This window comes from Oncorhynchus masou, chromosome 15, assembly GCF_036934945.1.
Source record: "Oncorhynchus masou masou isolate Uvic2021 chromosome 15, UVic_Omas_1.1, whole genome shotgun sequence".
Classification (NCBI taxonomy): Eukaryota; Metazoa; Chordata; class Actinopteri; order Salmoniformes; family Salmonidae; genus Oncorhynchus; species Oncorhynchus masou.
Window position 1 is genome coordinate 50,128,956 of NC_088226.1, and position 27,612 is coordinate 50,156,567.

Below are 27,612 nucleotides of genomic sequence, written 5' to 3' on the forward strand. Positions count from 1 at the left end.
ACAGTTGGAAGCTCTCTGACAATACTGTAAAAGAAAATAGAATCATCCCAATGACAGTTTTCCTATCTGAACAGGTGAATGGGCTAGGGGTTATCTTTGTATGCAGGTCTTTGATTGTTTTGTTCCCCCCCCCCACCCCCTGTGGCCCCCGACCCCCTCGGAAAAAAAAAAGTTAAAAAAAAAAAGTATAAATAATAAGTTGTTTACAAAAGAAAGAACGCACCTGAAACAACAGGAACACAAAAGAGTCAACACTTCCATTATTTATGAACTAGCTCCCTCCTATGTACAGAGTGGGTAGCTGAGTTGGATGCTGCCAGAAGTTTAAGGAGAGGAGGCAGCCTATTGTAAGGAGCTCTAACCTTTCAGGCTACCGACGTGACACTAAATCAATGGACTTAGAAAATTGTTGCACGAACTTCTGCACTTTTAGATGCCACACGTAAAAAACAACACCAAAAAACATTCACAGTAGCCTTGGCAATATTCAACAAACTATCCCTTTGTTTCATATACATTTGGCTATGAGGCACAGGCTAGGCCTACTATACAACCCTTCATTGATGTGAGTTGAGTGAGTCATGATCATATCTTTACCCAGTGGCCATACGACGTTATAAAGACGTATTTTTCTGTTTGAAATCTGGTTGGGATTAAGTTGTATTTTTCATGATATATAGTAAGTCTTACTTTTGTTGATATCTGATTTTTGGTTGAAATCTGATTGAACTACTGACCAGTTATCTAAATGCTACTCAATTAATAGACAGCAATCTTTAGAAGCATGTATAGAGTTTTTGGGCCATGGACCCACACTAGAACGATTACAATTATTACAAATTGAGTAATGTTCTTTTTCAGCAGAGTTTGCATGATTCAGCTTAGCACATTTGACAAACAACATGCTATAGCAGTGGTTTTTGTAGTTGCACTCCACCCAATTCAAAAGTGAACATTCACTTCCATAATATTTGTTATAGGCTACCAGCATGTAAGATAAACATGCACAATAATACAGGACACCCTAACAAAAATTCACTACCATTGAAATGCAGTAAAACAGCAGTACATAATCTTTGCTTAATTAATGATGCTGTATGTGATAGCTTGCTGTGTATGTTGGGTTCTAATGGTAACCTGTTGTCTGTGTTAGCAAATTGTACTGTTTATTGTGCTGCACATTTTCTTCTGTCCCAATGAATGCTGTTTTGATGTTTAATACATAACACGTAGACCTACAGTATGTATTTCATTTCAATATCCTACTACAATCAACCAGGATTTACAAGACCCAATTTTTACGTTATTTATTCCCATCAATAATTAGTCAAAAATTTAAGCTACTGAATTTGACCATGACAATATGACTACTATGTTTTCCCTTAAAGATTTTAAGCAATTAACATAATGCATGTAGTAATTACATTTCAGTAGCTAAAACTTCAGTTCAAGCTAAAACTTGTCATTATTCCATAAAGCCATTGGGACAGAGCGCCCAGTAGGCTCCCCAACAACACAGCTGAAAAACAACATTTCTTAAAATTGACACAAAAAAAAATCTAAACGTTTTTACTGTTAAGTGGTAGTCCCTGTTCTCCTGCATTCTTGTTTAAATTTTTGTAAGTAAAGTGGCAGTTTGTTGGAGAGAAAAACGTCAAGGAAAGATTTGCTTAGCTTGGTAATTTTAGCTAGCTAATGTTAGCTCTATGGTTAATCCTCCACGGACATGGTAACTTTTCATTTTTACCTGTTGTAGCCATTGGTTGTAGCTAACTAGCAAACGTTTTGATATTTTGATATCTGTTTAGTTAATGACAGTGTGTGCGTGCGAGTGAGAGAGGGAGAGAGAGAGAGAGAGAGAGAGAGAGCGAGAGAGAGAGAGAGAGAGAGAGAGAGAGAGAGAGAGAGAGAGAGATGGTTGATGAATTTACATATAGGAAACATTTATTGTGTGTGTGGGACATTTTAAGCTAGTCTAATATTTTTTTTTGGGGGGGGGGACTCATTCAGGGTCTCAACTTACTGTTCAGAGTTAGAATACTAGAATACACTAAATTTGGTTGTGCATCAGCCGTCACTTACTGAGCCCATTTCAGCATTATTCTTTTTTAAATTATTGCTAAGTTATTCTAGCAGCCAGTTATCTAAACTTGTAGTAAGCATGGTTGAATTAATGACCTGGGTGGGGCCGATGAATCACCAGTTATCATAATAAAGGGCAAAATTAGTACATTTGCATGAAATTAGTTGTAAAATTGCTAAATATTCTCTCCGCCGCATGGCAAAATGTGTAGAAATTAACTTTTAAAACTGTTTTTATTTTTATCTTCACTGTCACGAGGCGGGCTGCTAAAATGTTTTGCTCGCAAGGTGGGGCCACTGCGGCTCCTCATTATGAGTTCCGTTTTTCTGTAGCCCCCACCCCCATCAATGTTGCCCATCCCTACCTTAACTAATGGTTCATCATGATTTGACTCTGCCTTTACAGTTGAAACGTGTCAATGACCAAATGCATGGCCTCTACAGCAGTGTTTGGCCACCCATTCACTTACCATTGACCTATTCTGCCACATCCCAGGGAAATGAGAACGCAGAACCACCCCTTCTTAAATCCATAATCATTGACAGTTAGTTTTGTGTGAAAAAAGATACTCTGATCTTTAATGTTTATTGATTCATACTAGCCACTTGTGTAAGAGCTAGGTTTGTAATAGCTATGCTGATGATCATTAAAGTTTCTTCTCTGCATCAGGTGAGACTGGATTCCCCAAGAGACATGCTTTTCAGCTGCCCATGCTTGCCTGATCTTAGTGTTAATAGATCCAATTGAAATAGCACCACTCTAATAATATACATTTGTAAAGCAAATCCTATTTTAACTCGCCTTTTTTTCAGGTGCAAAATCCTTGTGTCCAGATTCAACAGACACCTCCCTCGGTGAGTCATGTAAAGTTTATCCCATTTCTCTCTTGCTCATTCTCCCTGGCCCTCACTCAAACACACAAATGTGCACAGTTGCAGAGAAGAGGAAGATATTTGCCAATTACACCCATTTCTAACTATGTTTGGTGCAGGAATGAAATGAAAGACACAACTTTTGAAAAAGATAATATTTTATTGTCTCATTATTATTTTATTTTATACTTTAATTGTTGCATTCACCTTTGTTTTTTTTAAGACTGCCAAGCTGTCATCAATTGGGGAACCTCTGTCTAGAAAAATGTCTTAAGGATTATGGAGCGGTGTGTTTATAAAAAGTTGTTTGAACATTGCAATTTAGATTAAGCAAAACTTTACCATTTAGAGATGAGTTCAAAATGGTCATTATTCAACTACTGTTGAATTTTGATATCCTCTTAAAATGTTTCAGATTGCCTTTGCTACCACTCGTGTGTGCTCCATTGTAGTTAAGTAAGAAGTAAGTGAGCAGTTGAGACATTGACATAGACAAAGATAATTTTTTTGTAGATTCTGACAGTTTTTTTTTACTGTGTGTTACTGTTCTGTCGTGTCCTGCATGCCCACATTATGCCAAATGTTAATTTATTTTATTATATGTTTATACTTATAGTAAGTGTCATGAAAAGCTATAAAACTCAGGAGGTTAATGTGTTGCAGGCCCTCTGGAAAGTTCTTAAACATGGCCCGAACCGCAATGGTGAAGCAGGATGTAAAGTACAGTGCCGTCAGAAAGTATTCAGACCCCTTGACTTTTTACACATTTTGTTATGTTACAGCCTTATTTTAAAATGTATTCAATCTAATTGTTTTTGCAATCTACACACAATACCCCATAAAAAAAACTAAAACAACTTATTTACATAAGTATTCAGACCCTTTCCTATGAGACTCGAAATTGAGTTCAGGTGTATCTTGTTTCCATTGATCATCCTTGAGATGTTGCTACAACTTGATTGGAGTCCACCTGTGGTATATTCAATTGATTGGACATGATTAGGAAAGGCACACACCTGTCTATATAAGGTCCCACAGCTGACAGTGCATGTCAGAGCAAAAACCAAGCCATGAGGTCGAAGGAATTGTCTGTAGAGCTCCAAGACAAGATTGTGTCGAGGCACAGATCTGTGGAAAGGTGAAGAAAAATGTCTGCAGCCATGAATGTCCCCAAGAACACAGTGGCCTCCATCATTCCTAAATGGACAACGTTTAGAACCACCAAGACTCTTCCTAGAGCTGCCCGCCCGGCCAAACTGAGCAATCTGGGGAGAAGGGCCTTGGTCAGGGAGGTGACCAAGAACCCAATGGTCACTCTGACAGAGCTCTAGAGTTCTTCTGTAGAGATGGGAGAATATTCCAGATGGACAACCATTTAATCTCTACACAAATCAGGCCTTCATGGTAGAGTGGCCAGATGGAAGACACTCCTCAGTAAAAGGCACATGACAGCCCGCTTGGAGTTTGCCAAAAGGCACCTGAAGACTCTCAGACCATGAGAAACAAGATTCTCTGGTCTGATGAAACCAAGATTGAACTCCTTGGCCTGAATGCCAAGCGTCACATCTGGAGGAAACCTGGCACCATCCCTATGGTGGTAGCATGCTGTGGGGATGTTTTTCAGCAGCAGGGACTGGGAGACTAGTAAGGATTGAGACAATGATGAACGGAGCAAAATACAGAGAGATCCTTGATGAAAACCTTTTCCAGAGCCCTCAGGACCTCAGACTGGTGAAGGTTCACCTTCCAACAGGACAACAACCCTAAGCACACAGCCAAGACAACGCAGGAGTGGCTTAGTGATAAGTCTCTGAATGTCCTTGACTGGCCCTGCCAGAGCCCGGACTTGAACCTGATCGAACATTTCTGGAGAGACCTGAAAATGACTGTGCAGCAACGCTCCCCATGCAACTTGACAGAGCTTGAGAGGATCTGAAGAGGGGGATGGGAGAAACTCCCCAAGTATTGGTGTACCAAGCTTGTAAAATCAAACTCAATAAGATTTGAGGCTGTAATCACTGCCAAAGATGCTTCATCAAAGAACTGGGTAAAGGGTCTGAATAATTATTGAAATGCGATATTTCAGTTTTTTTGTATTTAATACATTTGCAAACACTTCTAAACACCTGTGTTTGCTTTGTCATTATGGGGTATAGTGTGTATATTGCTTAGGGGAAAAAAACAATTTAATTAATTTTAGAATAAGGCTGTAATGTAACAAAATGTGGAAAAAGTCAAGGGCTCTGAATACTTCCCGAAAGCACTGTATATGAGCAAGTTGCTCTTTTTGGAAGACATCTATCTCTAAGCTATACTGCCGCAAACCTTTTCAACTAGTACCATGGAGGTCCACAAAGTTCCTTCAGGAATGTCCTTCTCTAGTTCTTTTCAAATCTGAAATGTATAAAGTTGTTATACGCTGATTATCTTCGTTGCAGATCGGACCCATCACACCACTCGTCAGGAGAGCCACTACACTCCAGATAGCATTCTTTGCTCAGAAGTCCTTGATGAGTATCTACCCAATCACGCCACTCTTATTAATCATTAATAAAACAAAACAATGGGCCTATATACATTGTGTCCCAGTCTTTCTAGGCATGTAATGTCTGTGGGGGAATTATGAAACAAAAAATTGTGATGTAGATTCTTTTTGCCATTGCTTGATCTATTTTAAATGTATGAATGTTGCAGATTTGAACTTTAATTGGTGCCTATGGAAACAAATAGAAATGTAATGAACAATCTTTTCAATATTCAACTTTGTCCTCTGCAATACTGTAGTGCTGTAGTCAGGTGTCATTGCCAGGTTATGATGAGGTCTTAATTCTGACCAGTACATAATATAGCACATAATATAAATGCATTCAACTGAAATGTGTCTTCCACATTTAACCCAAACCTTCTGAATCAGTAGTGGTCAGAACTATGACCAACTGGTCAGATATAGGCCACAATTATGATCAACTGGTTATATGGTGGTCAGAAACATACATAATATTCTATATATAAATAAGACATCATAATGACGTCTTTTCAATCAGGTGTTGCCTTCTGGGATAGTTGCGTTGAGACCGATGTCACAAATGAATATGTGTAATATATACGTTTTTTTGTCCCTGCATCACAATAGAGGACAATCTCTCTATTTCAAATCACGTTCAACTTTGTCCTTGAATCTAATATTGTGTAAGATTGGGTACCTCATTTTATGAGCTTTTACAAGAGTAAAATCCAAGGTGGCTATAACGACACAGCATGCAGTGTTCACGTCTATACAAACTGTAATTAACAGGACCACAACAGAGCTCACTGTAGGAAAAATGGCCACGTATGCATATAGCAATGGAAGTCAATGACTAATAGCTCGAAGATCACGTAATGATAATTGGTGAGTTTATCCCCCATATCAAACATGCATAAAACATCCATATTGTTGATAATGTCATTAACGACTATTTGCCAAAGCCAAATAAACTAATCCAGTCAGCTTTTTACTGCCATGACTATTTCTGCCTTTGGGCTATAAATTGAGCACACACAAATACTGCATTTATCCAGTTTTCTGGTGCCCTGTACCTATAGCCAATAGTGTTGAACTTTCCCATTCAAACGCCACCTATTCGATTTACCATCTAATTCAGTTCTTCATAGCATAGAGATGCTTATCCACCATCTGAGAGTCATTTCCGAACATAGTCATTGAAATGAATGAATGAATGAAGGCTAATACATTCCCGACTCGGCGTTAGGTATTTACCCTTATGGCTAAATGAATATCAATTAACATTTCAATTGAATTTAGACGGGTGGAAATTCATTTTCCTTCATCAGTGATGATTATGTTGTATTACAATTCACAGAGAAATGCATTACTGGTTCTTTATTGCACTTAATAAATAGGGTTAGGTGTCTTCACGGGGCTGCAGGTGGTATTAAAATGGATGGTGATTTGGACCTAAGCACCTGGGCAACTGGCATCAGCACAACCGACCATTATGAAAGTAGTTTAATCACATTTTCATATTAAACATGAAAGCACGTGAGTGTGTGAGCTTCCGAAAGACAGAGACTTCAACAGAGAGCTGGACAGGAGCATATGTGCCAAACATAGCAAAATATACTCTGTCGTTGAATGTAGCCACCATCCCAATTTCAAATGCATCATAACTCTAGGATATTTATGTAGGCTATATAGGCTAATATACACATTATGCATGAAAATAAATGCATGTAGGCTAGGTAGTCGAGAACTAGTTTTTCCCTCCTTCCCAATATCTTACAATTGACCTCGACTCAAAGCTCGCATTTAAAATCGCCATTTGATAAAAGTAGACAAGGGCTGTGATCGAATAGTATGTTTGAACAGTCATATTTCAATATTGTATATTTACCATGAGGCTTGATCTCCACCACTCGTCACCTCAGACAATTTCCCTCAGTGCCATGTCCCGTTATTTCAGAGTGCAAAGCTCTTTAGAATCATCTCCCCAAAAATCTGAGGCACATGCTTTGGCAAAGAAAAATACTTCACTTCAAAGGTTATAAACTCGCCTTTTCATACTCCGTCATAATTCCGTCCAACAATTTTTCAGAAGAGAAAAACTAAAGGATCCCCCGCTGCCGGAATAAAGTGTTTTTAATCCAAAAACGGTTTCCTTCACCAGAGACGACCATTTGCTCCGGCTCTTGCGCACACCTCTTTATCTTAACGACACGAAAATAAATAACTTAAATATATTTTCTTCGCTCACGATTCAGGGTGCACTTGCTTGACAAAATGCCGAGGTCTCCTCTCGTCCCTGTTGGCGAGAGGATGCGCTGATCGAAAAATGGAACAGAGATACATCTAGTGGCCCTGGAAGGAACTTCAATAAAGCTGCTTAATATTTTTAAAGAGACAAGGAATATTATTTTCCCCTAAATGTCTGCAAATAAACTTCCCCATATCAAGTCACGATTTTACTCTACCCTATTGTAGGCTACTTATTGTATTGCACACGTCATGTGTGGGCATTTCCCACAATGAATGGCTTGCTGCTGTTGCACCACATTCACAGTTACTTGTTGACTACAATTGTTTTGCATGATTGTTTTTCTAGAATAGTATGAGTACCTCTCAGTGGCATACCACCCCCAGGAGAGCGATATTTATTTCAACCATGAATGGGACTTAGGCTCCATATGGAGCTATTGTTCTGCAAGCGCTTTACCATTGATACTTGATGCACATATATATTTTAACCAAAATTAGAAAGGGGGCAAAATACTTTTTCACAGCACTCTAATGTTTATGATATGTTAGAGAAAGACCCCGCTGAATGATTCAGAACATGACAAATTCTATTTGTCTTGTAAAAATGTATTTAAAACATAAGAAAGTGAAATGTTGATTAGATTAAAGAGTTTAATAGTCACATGTACAGGGTTGCACATGTAATTACAGTGTACAGTAAAATGATTGAGCTACGGGCTCAAACAATACAGGACAAAGTGAAATGAAACAATGCACAGGGTGAGCAGGTAGCTGACTAGTGGTGGCTATTCAGCAGCCTGATGGTCTGGGGGTAGTGACTATTGGCCAGTTTTACAATTTGTGCCATGATGCTCCTATACTGCCCACGTCTGAGTGATAGAAACGGGGAAAACAAGCCATGGTTCGGGGGACAAGCCACATTTCTTGAGCATCCTGAGGATGAAGAGTAGCTGTTGTGCCTTCTTCACCACTGTGTATGTGTGGTTTGACCATTTCAGCTCCCCTGAGATATGTACACCTAGGAACTTTTGATTTTGACCATCTCCATGGCAGCCCGGTTGATGAGGATGGGGGCGTGCCCAGCTTGGTTCCTCCTGAAGTCCACAATCAGCTCCTTTGTTTTGCTGACATTCGGGGAGAGGTTGTTTACCTGGCACCACGCCGTCAGAGTGCGAATATCCTCCCTGTAGGCCGTCTTGTCGTTGTTGGTAATCAGACCTACTACTGTCAGGTCGTCTACAAACTTGATGATGGACTTGGAACTGTGTGAGGACACGCAGTACAGGAGGGGACTGGGGACGCACTCTTGTGGGGCCCCGTGTTGAGAACCAGTGTGGAGGAGGTAATGTTGCCTACCTTCACCACCTGGAGGTGGCCTGTAAGGAAGTCCAGTACTCAGTTGCATAGGGAGGAGTTCAGTCCCAGGGCCTTGAGCTTTGTGGGCACTATGGTATTGAAAGCCGAGCTGTAGTCTGGGCTGAGTGGGTGAGCACCCTACACATGGAGAATGCTAAGATTATTGCTCTGCTTGCTACAAGAATTGTGGGACTGCCACTACATATAATTTAACCTAAAGGATATCTTCAGCACCACAGACAGGACTTCCATGTTAGAGGCCAAGGGCAGTCAAAATTAGTTTTTAGTCATATTGTACAACAGCTAATGAAACTAAATGAAAATGTATCAGTATTTTTTCCTGGTAGTTGCTGGTTGAAAATACAATCTACACATTACCTTTCAATCAGCAGGTTTACATGGGCAGGAGTTTTTGGCTTTCCATGGTGACATCACCATGAGGTAAATTGGTTAATAGACCAATAACAAAGAGAGTTCCAAACCTCTATGTAAAGTTACAACTAGTTGTCAGTTTCCCCCTGCCTATTCAGAGCACTCCCAGACAGTCCTAGCTAAATTATTGCTTGAGAAATAGTTTTTTGCTATAAAGCTACTTTTACCATTATAATGGATATCTATTATAGTGAGATACTTAAGAATTAATTGTTACCCAGAAATGATTTGATATTGATATAAAAACAGCTACATTGGGATTTTAAGAAAGAGGGGGGAAACAACCATTACAAATGAACCCTATTTATAAGATTAAACGCATGTGGGCCAATCACAGGGCAGAAAAGGCTAGGTCTAATAGATTTCTACACTACAAAGGGATTTTTAGTGGTCATTCTATTGTGTAGACATAGTCACAAAATAAGAATCTCAATTTACATTGAATTGCTCTTAAAAATGTGTAGAAATGCTGTAATAACACTAATAACAACATTGTATTAAAGCTAGACGTTGTGCACAAAAAAAGGTTCAACTCCTCGCCTTTCTCAATTTTCAAACAGAAATGGAGTGTGCCTTTGGTAGTTCGTCAATGTGTCATTTTGGTCATGCGCGCCGCGACCGACGCAGCTAGTTCGTTGGCTAAACTAGCCACTTTAGCTAGCCAGCAACCCCTCTAGTGTGTGTTGACTTCATTTCATAGGATTTGTTTGGTGGACAGAAGATGAAGAGATCGGTACGAAACGGCACTTCTGTAGCCAAATATCTTATTCATCCATTTGTATTTTATTTTTAACATTAAATGACCTGGTATGATGGTTCATTGATCAGTTCTACAGTTTAAATACGTTATTTTTGTGTTTTTGCCCTATGTTGACCTTTAATAACATGTGGTAAGACAGAGCATAGTACAATGTTGTGGCTGTAGTAATTTCAGAATTACTACAGAGGTACAGTAATAGAGCAAAACAATGTCTGTGATATCTTGAAGCGGGCTGTCCTTTTGTTGACGGACATCAGATTACTGGGGAACAAGAGACTGGTGTTCAACCGAACAACCCATCAATAAGCACTTGAACAGAACTTTCGATTGTGATAACTGCAGTGACAGATACTGTAGCAAGCAACTCAGCTGCTACTGTTGATATGGCAAATGGGAAAATGGAATTGCTTTCTAAGAATAAGGGGAAACTTAGCAACCACTTTTGCCAAAGAGGTAGCTATATTGGAAATCCACTGTGATATGGATTCTGTTTGCCACAAGAGGGTGTATTGCTATCCTTGAAGACTGGTGTGTGGTCACAAAAGGCCACTACTGGGCTAGCTACCCACATGCTGTGGCTGCTTGTTGCTGTCACTGAAAGGACTGGATAACAGCCTGTTTCCCATTTGAGTGAGCTGAACCATTTGAACCAGTTGCCTCCAGCTAACTGGGTCTTCCTTGTACAGTATCGTTGCACCTTATATAATTTCATTAATATTGCATATTTTAATTGACATTCTCCGTTTTTATTACAGACTACCGGATAAACCATTGAAAGTTTTAATGCACTTTTCACATTAATGCACTTCGGCCATTAGCAGTGAAACGCTGCCCTGACTTCAGCCATGATTCATTCCACCCACAGAATTTGAAAGCTGCTTTTTGCCAGTGGATACTCTGATTAAAGACTGTGGATTCTAATATCTGTAAAGAACCACAAACAACATAAATTACACCAACACGTTTCTCCTCTGTGGATCCATGTTCACTCCTCAATGCCTGAGTGAAGTACGTGTCCTCCATACGACTCATGCTCAGTACTACAACAGCATCTATCCTGTCTATAATTTATGTCATGTCCAACAAGATGATCTCCGAGATGGAGTGGCTATTGGGAGACACTTGAAATTTACTCACACGTTGGTCATTCACCATGCCATTCTCTCTACCCATGTACACAGGACCAAGCTGGAGAGGTCCTCTCTAGAACCATATGAAGCACCGCCAGCTTTTCCATAAGTCAGCCTGGGCCATCATTCTGAGGTGTATCATTCTCATGCAAAGACCTATAGGTCGTTTTCTATGCACAATGTGGAACAAGCGTGTGGACAGCTGTTAGGGGATACACAAAAAGGCAGGGGAGAGGCAAGGGAGAGACAGTGGAAGGAGAGGCTGGGTACAGCACCACATGGCTTCATCGCCCCAAGTGGAGAGAGGAGAGCACGGTGCCAAGCAGACGCTGGTGTAATAACCAGGCCCCCCTCAGGCAGACTTGTAGGATCGGCCTGCCTATTCCTGACTCCGAGGAGCTGCCTGTCTCTGTGGCAAACACCCATCTCCTCTGACCCACTCTCATCCTCCTCTCGCTCCTCCTCCTCCAACTTCTCTTCCCTCCGCCTTCTCCCCCATCTCTTTCACCTCCTTCTCCCCCACCTCCTCCTCCTCCTCATACTTCTCCTCACACCATCTTCTCCTCTACCTCCTCTATCTCCCCCTCCTGTTCCTCACCCACTGATTTCCCTTCCAGCAAGAGATACAAAATCTGAAAAGAGCACCAATCTAAAAATAACCCATGCCTCACCATCATCACATACTGTATATACCGCTACTCAACTGCCTGCCAATCCTCCATGTACTATGTGGTTGAAAAGGATAACAAAGTAGGTCTCTTTATCTCTAAATATTGTGATTGATTTAAAGCCCCACCCACCACCTGCCTTCAGGTGGTCCCGGATACAGAGCAGGGATGATAGTCTAATGGTGTAATCTGTCTAACAACCAGGACCCCAGCACGGGCGCTGACAAAAGCGTGCCACTGCCGCGATTAGTAAATGGGTCAGGTTTTAATCCATAACTAAATTAATGGAAATGAAAATGCTTCCATTTGTGATTGCTTTTCCCGTGTGTCAGAGAGAGCTGTCAGCCACGATCTGTTCCACAGGTATTCCGTAATGACAGTGTGGTTTGTGTCCTCACTGGCTGCTCTAATAGTGCTTCTCATTCCATTCTGAAATACGAAGTAAATCACTTTGCATGATTGTTTTCAAATGAAATTACAACTGCCATGTTATATGTCATAAACAAAGAACGTCTTTAGCCATATTTAAATAAGAAAACCATAGTATGAGAGGAACTGCAACATTTACTACTGAGCTGCATTTGGAAGGCTACTGTAGCAACACTCTTGAGGCAATGATGAGTTCTGCTGTGCCATATATCAATAGAATGTCAGGAACATAACATTCTAATCAAGGCATGCAAGTTTTAAAAGAGTAGTGATAACAGTATGCCACCTGCTCTACTGGACAGTATATATGTAAACCCCAAAAATGTTGGTACCAGAATCCCATTCACACTGATTTGGCATTCAAGTCATACTATTGAAATTCTTTCTCCCTTCATGTCTAGTAGGATATGGTTAGAGGCAGACATGTTCTGGCAAAGTCACTCATTGATGTCTGAGTGAAAAGCCCGTCAAATGTAGATCTCATGCCAGGGGGACCAGCAGCCTATTGTTCCAGGAGTGAGAGCAATCATCTGATATCATCAAACTGTAATGAATCTGTAAGGGGGGAGAGGCGAGAGTGAAATTAAATGAGAAAGACAACAAGGAAGCAACAATGGTCGTTGTCGGCCTAATATACTGTCTGGATATGATGCCGAAAATATTCAACCAGAAATTTTTACAATGCAGAGTTTAACTGCAATCAAAGCTATCAGCTAAGATTTCACAATCACATATAAGGAGTTTGTCCCCTCATTCTGTCATAAGGGAGTTTGTCTGTGTCTAACAACATCAGTTAGAGTAAAATGGGATTCATTGGTCGTGCAGGATCTCTCCTTTTGTCACTGAGTGAGAAGCTGGGAGAGTGTGGATCCACCATATCTGAGAGCTCTTTCCAATTACATCAGGCCGAGGAAAGGGGCTGGAGCTGTCTGGAACATATTGACTGCCCACTAAATCTTGTTTATACTGTGCCACGGGGTCAGTGTGACTGCTACGGCCCACTACTGGCAAAACAGATTGCCACAGGATGGGACAGGAAGCCACTAGCCTCCAGCCCTCCTCAGACCTTGGCCCAGTTTCCCAAAAGCATTTTAAGGCTAGGTTCAACATTAGAACCTTCGTTGGAGCATCGGTAAATCTGCAAGCTGTTTCCAAAAACAGTCATAATTAATGTTACACTCGAAAACACTCATAATCTAATGCCTGCCTCAGACCAGTCATAGAACGGCTAAGTGCGTCTTTAGATCCTTTTTTTCCCTTACCGCATCAATTTATACAGAGATCTTCTCCGCTAAACATAGAATCTCATGGTTTATGCCGATAACTTCAGAACAAAGTTGACTACAAATAGAAAGTTGACAATGTCTTTAAAATTGATACAAACAAGTGACTTGTAAAAAGATGCTTCAAATGAAACCGAGACGACTGCATTAAATATAAATACAGTAAGATATAGGCCTACTTCAATCATATTAAAATATACAGTTTTCATTTTCACTACTTTGCAACTTGTAGGCTACTTTCTGTAATTAGTCTCAATACATTTAATGATGTGTTGCCTGACATATCTCCCGAAAGGCGCAGTGGTCTAAGGCAGTGCATGAGGTGTCACTGCAGTCCCTGGTTCAAATCCAGGTTACATCACATCCGGGCATGATCGGGAGTTCCATTGGGCGGCGCACAATTGGCTTAGCATCTTCTGGGTTTGGCCAGGGTAGGACTTCATTGAAAATGAGAATTTGTACTCACTTGCCTAGTTAAATCAACATGTGATGATGTGCCAAATCTGTGATTTTCTGCATTATTATTGGGTAAGCATTAGAATAAGCCGCCTCAATATGTGCAGCCGTAGGTGGCAATATGTCTCTAGGAGCTGATCTGTCGTCAGTATTGTGAAATAATTATAATGTTAAAGATTAGAATTGAGAAAGCTGATCAGAGAGCAGTGCTACAGTACCTTTCTTTCGATCCTATCAGCATCGACACATGCTCCAATGACGCACTTAGCGACTGTTCTCTCTGCGTGGCATTTTGGGAAACAAATGTTACATCTTCGGCCGTTGTAGTAAAGTTGCATTGTTAAAACACTAATAAGCCTAAGTTCCATCACTATCGGGAAACCGAGCACTGTCTTGAGCTCTCCAAGGTGCTGAAACAGCCAGCCAGCTCTTCTACTCTGTGATGTCCTAACTAACAGAGGAATGATCTTAGAGATACTTACATAATGTTCCTGGGAGTATTTCTGTGCCCACAAGAGATGACAGAAGTGTCTGTGAAGCAAGGGGCAAGGTCAAAACTCTGAATCTATCTATCAGATAAATAAAAGTGAGGTTAATTGTAGGGAAATGATTATGATATACAGAAGCCTGGTTTACTGGTGATCTCATCCCCCGGATCAAAAGAGTCTCAGACAGTGTCTGGAATAAGTAAATAAAGGAAATTAATTTAGAAAGATTTTATCCGAGACCATTTTATTTTATCTGGGACAGTCGGGGACATATTAGCTTCTTGACCTCCCATTTCCACTTACCAATGAGTCTGACCATTAAGCTGGGCTCACTGTGCAGCTAAACTTAGCAAGATGTGTCTGCATTGTGGATCTGGTGATAAACCAGTGTGCTCGTAGAGAGCTTAAATTGATAAATAAAGTAGTGGCCAAAATGCATGGGGAAACAAGGCAAGGCTACTGTTTCTTATTGGATGCAAGGTCAAGCAGATATGGCTCTTTCAGAATTCTGCACAACACCCCCCCCCCCCCCCCCCCCCCCCCCCCCCCCCCCTCCCGAAAATTGTCTGACATTGAGATTACAGTCAGTGTCCTTGTGGGGCAGAGGTAAACTGTCTTTGCTCGGCGCATTTTACTCATTTGTATTCCAAAACACACAGGACACCAGCTTGATCAGGCTGCGTTATGAAGCCTGGACTTTCCATCTTCTTTTATGTAAAAAAAATATCTCTAACTTAGTTTTTGACAACAGAGGAATAAGTTATCAGCCAAGAACTCTCAGTCCCCCCTCCTCTTCCGACTCATCCTCCCTGTCTGCCTTAGTCTTCCTTAGCAAATAAAGGGAAACCTTGAGAAAGGAACTGCTCAATTTGTCAACCCCAAAGAACTCTGAGTTCCTCCAAGCAGCATAATCTGTTTAAACTGAGTGAATAAAATAACATCAGAGAGATAGAAAAACCTGAAAGTGTGAAATGGACCTAAATTGATTTTTGCCCTGGTCAAATAATGCCTTTTAGGCAAAAATTCCAGTATGTGTTGTGAAATGTGATAGATACCTTACATATTCCACTCTTCATCATTTCAAGTGTAAATGGAAGTCTGTCTTTTTCTATTAGATGTCAAGTTGTTCGTTGATGTAAGTGGTTGTGGCATGGGAAGAATGTGACGTCTCTCAAAACTGTAAAAAGCTTTAACAACACACTGTTGTATCACTTACAGGTATCTATGTCAGCAATGTAGCTTCATCTTGTTTGGTTCCTTCATAATGGAGAATTAACACCACATTACGAATTCCATCACAAGGACTACTGACTGTTCAAAAAAGTTCATCCTTCAGATACTGCTGGAGAATAATATGAAATTGTGTTTTTTTCCCCATTAGGTCTCACCTCTGTTCCAGCACCCAATATGTTTTTTATTGCCTGGAGGTAGTAGTTAATATAAAGAGGGGGGCCTCATATAATAACTCTACTTGAGGGATATTTGACTACTATATATAGTGTTCATATACACATATAACACAAAAGTCAAGCAGAGTGTATTTTTTAAATCAATATCTCCAGTATTCATTGACCCAGAAGTGTCACATTGCACTGTAATAATTTGAAAATGAGGGGTGACGGTTGACAAAGAAATATCACACCTCAGGATTCAAGAGTGTGGGAATGGAGAGAGAGGGGGGTGAAGAAAAGGGGGTCCTGAATTGTCACACCTTTATGAAGAACAGACTGCTGTCTGCCATCGCCATGGATACGCCATGGCCTTTAAATGCTGAGAATGCTGCTGGATCAGAGAATTAACCCTAATCCAGGAGTCAGGTGAAAACAGTGGAAAAATCGATAAGCGAGGGCCAAGCACACTATTATGCAGAGTGGTCCAGGGCTATGGTGTAGAGTGTGGGAAAAAAGCGCATGACTAGCAGATAGAGTGGCTTTTCCTGTAACCACTACATAAGAGAATGGTGACCTGTGATGGAACAGCTGTCTCTGAAGGACACAGCTGTGTGTGTGTGTGTGTGCGCGTGCATGCGTGCGTGCCTGTCCGTTAATGCTGGCATTCGTGTGCCAGTACTGAATGTGTGATCGTTAATTCATCATTCCATTACAGTTCAGGGAGAGCCTGCTATGCTTGCATTGGCAGCCACAGTGGAGCAATACAGCAGCCGACAAGCAGCTCTATGGGCTGTAACCATAGGCCGTGTGAGCTACACTGTAAAATAAAGCCCATTGTGAAAAGACACAATTACTTATAGAAATTAAAAAGCCATAATGAATGTAAAAACGGCCTCGTAGTGATTCTCAGAGAAAGCCTTCTTTTTCAACACTCCCCCTCCTACTCTCCCTCCTCCTCTCTCCTTCCTGCTCGTTCTTAGTAAATCTCAGCCAGTCCTTCCAGAGCCTGATTAAATCTGAAAAAGAAGATTGAAGAGCTGAATACCCTCCATTCTGAAGGTAATTAATATGGACTCCCTTCCTACCTCGGCCGACCTTCACTAAAGACCTGAAAGAGACACGTTTGTTGATTACGTACACCGCCCTCATCTACTGCAGATACAGGTCATAAACCAAGGTGAGAAACACAATATTGTAGAATACTGGCGTATTAAACTGAGCCGGATCATCGTGAATTCAGGTAGTGTGTGTGTGTGTGTGTGTGCCTGTGTGCCTGTGTATGTGTATGCGTGCTTGCGTGTCTCACTGATACAGATGTTCTGTCAGGGGAATGGACTTCACAAAGCACGTTGTGGCAACAGCGGTGCCATTACACATATGCTGTGTGTTTATCTTACTTGCATAGCTTGGGCCAGACAATTTCATTCATCATCCCTGCATTATTTATTATGTCACTGTAACTCCACAAGGTATTTTACACATGGACTACATTAACGATTAAGAATGCTGCGCTCATACATGAACATGAATATTCCTCCACTTTAATAAGCATATTGCAGCTCCTTTAAGGATAATTATCTGAGCACCAATTTCCAAATACCAATGATAAGAGTAAATAATCTGCTCTTAAATCATGCTGACTAAATTATGCTGACATCTATGTTTGCATTATTGTAGCATAGAGAACCAGCATGCACAAGATGAGGCTGTTCTTGGCCAATACATTATTACAGTATGCAAGGTGGCATCTGTGTGGATGAAATATGTAAGGGATAATCAACTAGGAGCTATGCGCTTATTTTCCAGAGAACGCATAGAGCCCTGAGTTGATTATCGCTTTATAACATGGCTATAACTGAACACGTTTGCCACTGGAAATGTGTTCATTTGCCGGTAGGACTGTGTTCAACATCAACTGAAGTAGCTAGCAAGTTTACTAGATAGCTACAGTAGTTACCATGGTAACCAAACAAACAGACTTGCTAGTTTCGCAAACCATCAGTCCTAGCTTGCCATTATGAAAATCTAATTATAAACTGGGTGGGTCGAGTCCTGAATGCTGATTGGCTGACAGCCGTGGTATTTCAGACCATATACCATGGGTATGACAAAACATTTTTACTGCTCTAATTACGTTGGTAACCAGTTTATTATAGTAATAAGGCACCTCTGGGAATTGTGATATATGACCAGTATACCAGGGCTAAGGGCTGCGTTGCGTCGTGCATAAGAAGTGGTATATTGGCCATATACCACACCTCCTCGGGCCTTATTGGGAAATAATCTTGATTTTTAATGCTGGTAACCCATTTCATAAAAGCAGCTTCGCCTCGTTACTATGACCACATCACAGACATGAGAAAAAGGTCATAACACATAGCCTCTCATGTATTATTGTTTAATTATACAATGGGTGGTTTGGAATTTCCATTGTTAGAGCCTCTCCTGCCCATGCGCCTGTAACTCGTCATCGATGATTTTAAAGCTACTTTTGATTTGTTTTATCCACAAACATTTTCATTAATGGTGCCAACAAGAAGAGGAGGAGAAAGATATTAAACAAATGAAACAAAAAGAAGAGCAAGTGGACCAGCAACCTGAGCCTAACGTTAGACATGCAGAAATCATTAATGTCAGCGCTGATATAAATGACATAGAAAAGGAGATAAATTAAGAAGCTAGCTACACCAAGACAAACCAACTGGGCAGTGAAGTGCTTTATGGAATGGCTTCTGGAATGGCTGTCAGAAAAGGGGATAAACATCTATCTGACAACTGCTTCAAAAGAGAACCGAGGGGGAACGAGCTCTGCCCCATAGAAATATGCAATTCAGTATTATAAAGAAATAGCTGTCGATGCTGTGACCATCCGAAAAAATATGTCATTGTGGTTTCTATTCTGATCTGCTGTATCAGTGTCTTTGCTCCAATGTTTCAGTGCTGCTTTCAGATCCATGGACTGTGTCACGATTTCGACCGAAGTCAATGCCTCTCCTTGTTCGGGCGGTGTTCGGCGGTCAACGTTACCGGCCTTCTAGCCATCGCCTAGCCATTTTTCATTTTCCATTTTTTTTGTCTCGTTTTTCCACACATCTGGTTCTCATTGACCCTCATTATGTGTTGTGTATTTAACCCTCTGATTCCCCCATGTCTTTGTGTGGTATTGTTTATCTGTTTTGACGTATGCGCACGTTAGTCTGGTTGCGCTGGGTTATGTATACCCGTTTTGTATTTCGTATTCATTGTGCCGTGTGCTTTTGGTTCGCCTGAATTAAAGGCTCCCTGTGCTATCAAATACCTGCTCTCCTGCGCCTGACTTCCTTGCAGCCACTTACGCATACCTGACAGACTGTGTCCCTGAAAACCAAGGTTCAGGAACTATCAGCCAGCGCTTGGGTAGTTTCGCTTTACATGGCAGTTAAATCGAAAATAATAACCGCCAGAGAACGCCTAAAATGCCACTTGACAACCAGTGTTAGTGAATATAGCATCAAGTTCTGTTGAAAAATATGGTTTGTATATATGGTTTGGAAAATAATTTCGATTTTTAATGCTGGTAATCCGTTGGATAAAAGCAATAATACACTTGAGTCCATGTGTTATTACATTTTTATCATGGCTGTGGTGGTCTATGCCACATCACAGCCATGATAAAAATGCCATAACACATGGCCTCTCAGGTATAATTGCTTAAATATTCTGTCAAGATCTTCATTTATCGGTAATGAACAATTCTCTCTAAATATAGGAGACTATAGAGACGAGAATGCAAAGCTAAAGTTCCGGGTATTTTTTATAATATGACCCATGATCTCAGACTTTTAAAGTTCCAATATCAAATAATTTCTCATTAACAATTAAGTTGTTTACTGTGATTGTTTTCAAATAAAATTGTCAAAAATAGACAAGACAAGCTTCTTAGTAAGATTGAAATTTCTCAAGTAAAAATTTAGCTAGGACTGTCTGGGAGTGGTTTGTGTCAGGAGGGGAAAACTGAAAACTAGCTGTTATTGTCAGAGGTATGGAACTCTTACTACTGATGTCACCAGGCAGGCCAAAATTTACTCCCAACAAAACAAGCTGAAATTTAAGGTGGTCTTTTCAAACAGCTCCAACACTAAAATGGCATTATCAGACCTCATAGTATGGAATAAAACACAGGGAAATCATATTTTTGACTGCACTGGGCCTTTAATGTCACCATTTGTAGACATAGTGCCAAATTAAAAAAGGAAAATAAATGGTTTTAAACCGTCAGAGGCTTATAGAAATAATACAATATATTGTCAAACTTTTCTTAATCAAATGACTATTCTGTATGTGTGCAGGTATATTCAAAAGGTGTCTGGCTTATGAGGTCAATATAAAAGAAAAGGAGTTTGTACTTATAAAAGACCTCTATTCCTGGAAATCCAATGTGATGACAATTCACCAGAAGTCATTTCAGAACGTTAGTGTGACAATTCTATTTAATTTCCCCTCTTCTTAACAAAACATTCACATATAGCCTTACATCTCAATGTTCTCATGACTTTTTCCACTTAGACTGTCGTATTTGATGGTCACAAATGACAGGCTATGTCGTGTCAGCAGTTAAACCTTAACAGAGCCTCGTTTAATGACCTTCCTCCACTAAATAATGCAAAAGCTAAAATCCCACGGTGAACGGGATTAGAATTCCGATGTATCTGCGAGTCAGAGGACGTGTCTTTCTGCCCTATTTACATATGATGTGTGGCTGGCCTAATTCTCAGGGTGAGAGCCACGGTATGCGCAACAACGAGATAAAGTAATTCCCACCAGCCATCTCTGCTCTGCCCTGCGCCACCTGTCAACAACGGATTTGCGCCGGTGATGAAGGTGCAGGATGCCTGAACGATTATGACACTCAAAAATAAAAGTTACATATTTTTACATGACATATTTTACAAAATGTTACATAAGGCAGTTGTGGGACGTTTGTGCATTTGTATGTTCAGATACAAGGAAGAAGCTCTCTGTCTATCTGTCTGTGGCCGAGCACAAGCCTGCCTGATCATTGAGCCGTGAGCACAAGCCGCAAGACCCAGATGTGCGGAGTAGAAAAGGGCAAGCCAACTGCAGCTTCTAGTAAAGCATATGATTTGTTTGTTTTTTCCCATCATGTTCCAGGACAAAGGTTTTATTTACCCCTAAATTGCTTTAGAAGGATATTGAAGAGGAAAAAATACTTTTAAAGAACATAGAGGAAGAATGAAAAAATATATATAATTGTCTTTATATACAGCACATTTGGAAAGTATTCAGACCCCACATTTTGTTATGTTATAGCATTATTCTGAAATGTATTCAATTGTTTTTATTCCTCATCAATCTGATGACAAAGCTAAAATGACAAAGATAAACAGGTTTTTAGAAATTCTAGCAAAATGTATAAAAAAATTATAAACTGATATACAACATTTGCAAAAGTATTCAGACCCTTTATTCAGTACGTTGTTGAAGCACCATTGGCAGTGATTACAGCCTTGATTCTTCTTGGGTATGAGCTACAAGCTTGGCACACCTGTATTTGGGGAGTTTCTCCCATTGTTCTCTGCAGATCCTCTCAAGCTCTGTCAGGTTGGATGGGGAGTGTAGCTATTTTCAGGTCAGCTATTTTCAGGTCTCCAGAGATATTGGATCTGGTTCAAGTCCGGGCTCCGGCTGTGTCACTCAAGGACATTCAGAGAGTGGACCCGAAGCCACTCTTGCATGGCTGTCTTGGCTGTGTCTTGGCTGTGTGCTCTGGAGCAGGTTTTCATCAAGACCTCTCTGTACTTCGCTCAATTCATCTTTCCCTCGATTCTGACTAGTTTCTCAGTCCCTGCCACTGAAAAACATCCCCACAGAATGATGCTGCTACCACCATGCTTCACGTTGGGATCGTGCCAGATATCCTCCAGACGTGGCTCCAGACGAGTTCAATCTTGGTTTCATCAGACCAGAGAATCTTATTTCTCATGGTCTGAGAGTCTTTAGGTGCCTTTTGGCAAACTCCAAGTGGGCTGTCATGTGCCTTTTACTGAGGAGTGGCTTCTGTCTGGCCAGTCTACCATAAAAGCCTAATTGGTGGAGTGCTGCAGAGATGGTTGTCCTTCTGGAAGTTTCTTCCATCTCCACAGAGGAACTCTGGAGCTCTGCCAGAGTGACAAGAATGTGTAAAGCTGTCATCAAGGCAAAGGGTGGCTACTTTAAAGACATATATTTAGATTTGTTTAACACTTTTTGGGTTACTACATGATTCCATATGTGTTATTTCATAGTTTTTATGTCTTCACTATTATTCTACAATGTTGAAAATAGTAAAAATAAAGAAAAACTCTGGAATGAGTAGGTGTGTCCAAATATTTGACTGGTACTGTATATATATATATGTAGAATCAAATAAAAAGGATGCCATGATAGATACAGGAACGTGGTGTTAAGATTACACAATGACCAACAAACAACAGCCCTACTATGATGGACCAGTGCGAGTCATTTGGAGTGTGCAGCCTATCAAAATAAGAAAGAAATGGTTGCTAATGTGCAAAAAATATCTACAGACCCTCTTATAGTACATTTCTTAGAATTTAGAAAAAGCATAACATTCCGTATCCAACACGTGGCAAATGGAAATAACTCATTTTTGCCTGAAAACTATTTATGTTTTGGGAAAAGCAGCATGCATGAATGGAATAGAATGCAGCAAAGTGCCATGACACCCTTTCAAAGGTGATGGTAGTCGTGTTGATATGCTCAATACATTCACTATTATGGTTACCCACGCACTACCACATTTGACTCAAATGGCTGATCAACATGGACTTCTTGTACAGAGGCTTTGTAAATGGGAAGAAGTCCTTGAGAGGCTCTAAACCACATACAGAAATAATTGCAGTTTGAAGTGCTGTTGATCTACAGTAGGCTACAAGGTTGTTCATCTTAAGTTTCAAGTTTTAATGTCACATGCACAAGTACAGTGAAATGACTTTCTTGCTAGCTCTAATCCCAATAATGCAGTAATAAATAACAATGTAATGGCAAAAATAACAATGTAGAACAAAAATACATGAGATATAAAAATAAGAAGAACATGATAAAGTAAGTAAGCATACTATATACAGGGTCAGTGTAACGGCCGCTGTCGGGAGAAGGAGAAGACCAAGGTGCAGCGTGGTATTCATAGTACCTTTTAATCAATATGAATACTTGAACAACAAACCGACAAACAAACAGTTCTGCAAGGTGCAATACACCAAACAGAAAACAGCTACCCACTAACCTTAGTGGGAAACAGGCTGCCTAAGTATGGTTCTCAATCAGAGACAACGATTGACAGCTGCCTCTAATTGGGAACCATACCAGGCCAAACACATAGAACTATAACACATAGAACAAAAACATAGAATGCCCACCCCAACTCACACCCTGACCAAACTAAAATAGAGACATAAAAAAGGAACTAAGGTCAGGACGTGACAGTCAGTTCCAGTACCATATATACAATGTGCAGGGATACTGGATCGTTAGAGGTACAGTGGCTTGCGAAAGTATTCACCCACTTGGCATTTTTCATATTCTGTTGCCTTATAACCTGGAATTAAAATAGATTTGTGGGGTTTGTATAATTTCATTTACACAACATGCCTACCACTTTGAATATGCAAAATATTTTTTAATTGTGAAACAAACAAGAAATATGACACAAAAAAAAGAAAACTTGAGCGTGCATAACTATTCACCCCGCCCCCAAAAACAATACTTTGTAGAGCCACCTTTTGCAGCAATTACAGTTGCAAGTCTCTTAGGGTAGGTTACTATGAGCTTGGTACATCTAGCCACTGGAATTTTTGCCAATTCTTCAAGGCAAAACTGCTCTAGCTCCTTTAAATTGGATGGGTTCCGCTGGTATACAGCAATCTTTAAGTCATACCACAGATACTCATTGAAATGTTTCCCCTTAAACCACTCAAGTGTTGCTTTATCTGTATGCTTAGGGTCATTGTCCTGTTGGAAGGCGAACCTCCATCCCAGTCTCAAATCTCTTGAAGACTGAAACAGGTTTCACTCAAGAATTTCCTTGTATTTAGCTCCATCCATAATTCCTTCAATTCTGACCAAGTTTCCCTGTCCCTGCTGATGAAAAACATACCCACAGCATGATGCGGCCATCACCATGCTTCACTGTGGGGATGATGTTCTCGGGGTGATGTGAGGTGTTGGGTTTGCACCAGACATAGCATTTTCCTTGATGACCAAAAAGCAACATTTTAGTCTCATCTAACCAGAGTACCTTCATCCATTTGTTTGGGGAGGTTCCCACATGCCTTTTAGCGAACACCAAATGTGTTTGCTTATTTTTTTCTTTTAGCAATGGATTTTTTTCCGGCTACTCTTACGTAAAGCCCAGCTCTGTGGAGTGTGCGGCTTAAAGAGGTCCTATGGACAGACACTCCAATCTATGCAGCTCCTTCAGGGTTATCTTTGGTCTCTTTGTTGCCTCTCTGATTAATGCCCTCCTTGCCTGGTCTGTGAGTTTTGGTGGGCGGCCCTCTCTTGGCAGGTTTGTTGTGGTGCCATATTCTTTCCATTTTTTAATAATGGATTTAATGGTGCTCTGTGGGATGTTCAAAGTTTCGGATCTTTTTTATAACCCAACCCTGATCTGTGCTTCTCCCAACTTTGTCTCTGACCTGTTTCGAGAGCTCCTTGGTCTTCATGGTGCCGCTTGCTTGGTGGTGTCCCTTGCTTAGTAGTGTTGCAGACTCTGGGGCCTTTCAGAACAGGTGTATATATACTAAGATCGTGTGACAGATCATGTGACACTTGCGCGCAGGTGGACTTTATTTAACTAATTATGTGACTTCTGAAGGTAATTGGTTACACCAGATCATATTTAGGGCCTTCATAGCAAAGGGGTTGAATACATACATTTCCATTTTGTATTTTTTAGAATTTTTTTAATACATTTCTTTTTTCATTTCACTTCACCAATTTGGACGCTTTGGTGTATGTCCATTACATGAAATCCAAATAAGAATCCATTTAAATTCTAGGTTGTAATGCAACAAAATCGGAAAAATGCCAAGGGAGTGTATACTTTTGCAATGCATTGTAGATATGTATAGGGATAAGGTGACTACGCATCAGGATATATGATAAACAGAGTTGCAGCAGCGTATATGGCTATCAATCATCTAAACTGTATGTTGGTGTGTGGTTAAAAAAAACATCTGATATCGGATCATTTGTAAAAGCTCATTCAAGTTCATTCCTCCACACCTCTCTCTGATATGTTATTACAGTTTTTTTCGATTGCTAAATGACAGTGGGCACAACTGGAGTCACGTGGAAAACTCTAACTACAGTCTGCACTACCAACAGTCACCTGAGCTAAACAGTTCACATCACCTGCAAAACTCATTCCAAGCAACACAACTCTTAACACATGGCTCAAAACACGCTCAGTGCAGCCAAACACTATGCACAACCCTCACTGAGATAACACACACTGTCACTCAGAACACACTGAGAGTAAAAACACTGGCATCAAACACCAATACAGAAAATACAAACTTTTCATCTTTACAGTTTGAACAATTTCAGTGACTTCATACAAAGTAATATTTTCTTCAAAGAAAAGAGTGACATTCTTTCACATGATTTATTAACATTTTTAGAACATAACAATTCTTTAAGGTAAATGAAAATTAGCAGTTTGCTTCAATAGTCTGTAGTAATTTACAGAATTACAGTAATGAGAAAAAAAAGGTAGAAACTAAAAGTACATACTGTAATTCAAACAAATAATTGAGGGGCTAATCCTGCCTCTCTCTAGCATCAGGCCACAGGTTTTATTCAACATCACATCTAATGTTTTCTCTTGCCATGCACCTGGGGAAGAACCTTCTGGAGTGCCTGGCAGTCCTCTGGACTCGTGTCCTCACATCCGGCACGCATGGCTTCCAAAAGAGACATTTGGTCATGTGGGTGGTGACCAAACACTTTCCACCTCCAGGCAGAGAAAAACTCCTCTATTGGGTTGAGGAAGGGTGAATATGCAGGCAGGTACAAAACCATAAATCTGTGATGTGCTGCAAACCAATCTGTGACAGCTGCAGAGTGGTGAAAAGCAACGTTATCGCAAACTATGACCTGTTCTGCTGGCACTAGCTGGCACTAGCTGAGCATAGAGCTGTTCTAGGAAAGCTATAAGCCTTTCTGTGTTGTATGGGCCAATGAGTGGTGTGTTGAGAAGCAAACCATCATTGGCCATTGCAGCACACATGGTGATATTTCCCCCCTTTGGCCTGGAACCTCCACAGTGGCCCTTTGACCTATAACATTCCTTCCTCTGCGCCGTGTTTTGGCAAGGTTAAATCCAGCTTCATCGATAAATACAAATGAATGTGGTCTTTCCAGTGCTTCCACCTCCATTACTCTCTGAAAAACAGTAAGTGCACAGTTTTACTGTAGAAATGCTAGTGTTTTTTTTAACTGTAAATATTTTGTATAGCTGTGTACGTAACCTCAGACGTCTTACCTGGACATATTGGTATCTTTGCTCTTTTACCCGTTCACTGTTTCTCTCGAACGGTACAGTGTATAACAGTTTCATTGTAACTTGGTGTTTCTTTAGGACTCGAGCAATAGTTGTTGTGCTGACAGAATTAACATGTTCAAATATATCATTATCAGCCAGCACTCTATCTTTAATCTCCCGCAGTTTTATTGCATTGTTGACAACAACCATGTCAACAATAGCATTTTCCTGCGCATCTGAAAATATTTTTCCTCTTCCCCCTGTTGGGGGCAGCCTTTGGGTCCTGTTGTAAAAATATATTTTACAGTCAAACTTACTGTAATATATATCTGTGTAAATATTCTATAATTGCAATACAAAATAGATTCCTGTAATGTTTTCATTTACTGTAAGGATGTAACTCTCACCTGTTTGTATGATGGAAAATTCGCATTACAGATTCCACTGTGGATCTTTGCAGATTGGGTTGCACCCTCAACCCTGCCTCTCTCAATAAGAGACCATGGTTCACGACATGGTCTATAAGTGTAGCCCTTATTTCATCTGAAATAACAGCTCTTTGTCTTCTTTGTCTTCCTCCACGCATCCGCCCTCTCCCTGCCACCCTTCTCCCTCCACGAACCCATCTTCCTTGTTCCATTTCCAAAATGAGTCTTTCTGAGCTCTACCTATATATGCTGTAATATGTGTGTGTGTTCACTAACAAGTCTAAAACAAGACACCTGCTTTGCCTTTCAGCTGAAATTGCAATCAGCAGTGTTTGAAAGGCACAAGGCTGAAATCTATTCCGTTTTGAATGTGTGGTTCACAGTTTTGACAGCAGTGTGTTAGCATTTGAACAAAGTGCTGTAAATCCACAGTGTTGTGCAGGTTGTGGTTAAAGTCATGGGATAAGTGTGTAGAGTTTTGAAAACTGTGTTCAAGCAATGAAAAACGAACTAGAGTTTGGTCCACATGAACTG

General features: G+C 40.4%; 1 protein-coding gene across 2 annotated transcripts in view; it reads right to left on the reverse strand.

Moving 5' to 3' along the window:
• The window catches only part of LOC135556388 (neuroligin-1-like), a 279,949-nt gene extending 272,276 nt beyond the window's left edge, over positions 1 to 7,673 (reverse strand). For both annotated transcript variants that reach the window (XM_064989556.1, XM_064989555.1), the window contains exon 1: positions 7,350 to 7,673. The gene's annotated coding sequence lies outside the window, so the exon portion shown is untranslated. The remainder of the gene's footprint in view (positions 1 to 7,349) is intronic.
• Positions 7,674 to 27,612: the final 19,939 nt, after the last annotated feature.